Source organism: Callorhinus ursinus, unplaced genomic scaffold, assembly GCF_003265705.2.
Source record: "Callorhinus ursinus isolate GAN/ISIS: 27379988/994484 unplaced genomic scaffold, GSC_fseal_2.0 scaffold17, whole genome shotgun sequence".
Lineage (NCBI taxonomy): Eukaryota > Metazoa > Chordata > Mammalia > Carnivora > Otariidae > Callorhinus > Callorhinus ursinus.
Genome location: NW_027397079.1, coordinates 16,153,809 through 16,156,597, shown reverse-complemented (window position 1 = coordinate 16,156,597; position 2,789 = coordinate 16,153,809).

Here is a 2,789-nt window from a genome sequence, read left to right as displayed (position 1 = left end):
TAAGCCGAAACCAAGAGTCGGATGCTTAACTGACTGAGCCACCCAGTCACTACCAGACTCTTACTTTTTAATCATCAGTTAGTGACAAATTTTCTGATCTTCAAATTGGGACTCTTGATGTAGATTATTTTTACTTGTGAATTTATTTGCTCAACAAGCCTTAAGAAACATGACAGTTATATTGCTTTTAAGTGATCTCTATACTAATTTTACTGAAAAAGGATAAAATGACACTACATTGGAATTGTTCTAGAAAATATGAGCTGCAAGTTGCGAGGGCAAGTGAAGCTATTGCAGAAAAAAATAAAAGGAGAAAAGGAGAAAATTGTATGTTCTATTTTAGCCAGGATTTTGGCAAGAGATTTTACAAATTTTAATTCAGCCAAAGCTGTTTTTGTATCAGTCAAGTGTACTGGTATGTATGACTTATCGTTTAAAATTATTGTTCAAACAAATTAGAAAAACAGAAATGACAAAGGGCATGAGAGTAATTGCTTAAAATAGCGGTCATTGACCATCAGTGTTTGGGAAGCGAGGGCAAAGGCCGTGTTAAGGGTTGAATTGTGTCCTCCAAAAAGATTTTTTCAAGTCCTAAACCCTAAATCTTAACATTATTTGGAAATACAGTCATTGCAGATGTAATCAGTTAAGATGAGGGCCCTTAATCCCATGACTATTGTCTTATAAGATGATGGGGCATCTGGGTGGCTCAGTTGATTAAGCATCTGACCCTTGGTTTCGGCTCAGATCATGATTTCAGGGTTGTGAGATTGAGCCCCTCCTCAGGCTCCCTGCTCAGTGGGGAGTCTGCTTGAGGAGTCTCTCTCCCTCTGTCGCTCCCCCCTGCTCTCTCTCTCTGATATAAATAAATCTAAAATATATATATATATAATTATATAAAGAAGATGATGTAAGGACACAGAGAGGACACCATGTAACACAGGCAGAGATTAGTGTTATGCAACCTCGAGCCAAGTCATGCCAAGGACTGCCGGCAGGACTAGAAGCCAAGAGAAAGGCACAGGACAGATTAGAGCCCAGCCCTGCTGACATCTGGACTTTGGACTTCTAGCCTCCAGAACTATGAAAGAATACATTTCTGTTGTCTTACCCAGGTTATGGTAATTCATTACAGCAGTCCTGGGAAGCTAATGAAGGCAGGAAATGTCTGAGGCTACATGCTGCTTCTGATAAGGGTGACACATGGGCTCATTTTTGGCCTCCTTGGCATCAGTGTCCCGTTTGCATTTTGGTAGGTTCAGCCACGATCCCCTCCCTTTAAAGGAGGCATTTGTAAACTAAGCAGGAGAGCTCAAGGCTGAAACCGGGACAAATTAATTGTTTGTAAATTACAGTCAGTTCATACAAAACATGACTGGTTCCCCCACCCCCCACCCCGCTGGAATCAGGTGCCTTTCAATTGCAAAGGGTTGGAGCAGATGTGGGTTCATTTTAGGTAAATGCATTGAAAATTGATTTGCCAAAATTTGATTCTGTGGAAATAAAACTTGCCTAATGATGAATTCATTGCATTTACCACATTTGCTGATTTACTAAATTTGTCATTCGTATTGAATGGGAATGACTTTAAGAGCAAAGAGTTGTTTTTTTAATAGCAAACAGTTCTCTGGAAAGATTTAGTTAACTGGTTTGCAGCCTAACAGTATTGAAGTAAGATTCAATTTCCAGAAAGCTAACAATCATAGGTCATTATAGCCCTCTTATGAATAAATATATTTAGGATCTGGTAAAGCATATTTTATCACTAGGAACCCCCAATTTCGGGGTTTTATATGGAAACTTTTCTGTTAGATTTTGGTTTGACTAACTTTTCTCAAGCAGTTTTAGGACCGTTCTTCAAATTTCTTAAATACTCTATAAAATTCACTGTTAATTTCTAGCCAGTAATAGACAAATTTTGGTATATAGTTTTTCCTGTTGCTTCCTGGCTTATTTTTTATTCTACCCATATTTCAACTTTTAAAAAAATTATCTTACTATTTTACTTCTTCATTCACACTTTTGTACTTAATGGTGTGGATATATTAAATTTGAGGCATTCATCAGACAGACTGTCTTTTGTAGTAATACCTTTGGTCATCACCACTCTGAAAGGTTTTACCCATTCATGTGGAAGCTTTCTGCAAACCAAGACCAAATTAATATATCCTTATTGCTCCGTTAGAAACCAAAACGTTACCATTTTTAAAAATTTAAGCATTTATAAATATACAAAAAAATATAGTGAAGAGTCAAGGATGAATTGTGGTGCTTTTGAGAGTTTTACCAGCTTTTAAGTCTGTTTTATAGTTCTGGTGATAATTAAGAACTTTTGCTGTAATTTAAAAAGTAGACGTTCCACAGCAGCCACTTTGTAGCCTGCTCGCTGAATGTCAATTTCTTGCATGTTTCACATTTTAGATTCTGAAAGTCTTTTTCTTTCTTTTGCACAAAATAGAAACCAGCTACTCATTTGATGACCTATTTTAACAAATCTACAAATCTGGGGATATCAAAAGGTGATGGATTAAACTGAAAATGTGTGACTGCAAGAGAGAAAATCCAACTTGTCCGTTTATAAAATCCTGGACACTTGAGAAAGTGTCAACATTTGTAATTTGAGATATATAGGGGATTCTCGTTCCCCAGAGCATATCTACATCCAGAAGTCCCTGGAATATATTGAATTTTGAGTGGGCCATGGCTGGGGAGAAACTAAAACTCAACTAGAAACCAAAACCTAATTCAGGTGGGATTTTTTGAAGGCAGTGTCATCCTATCCTATTAAA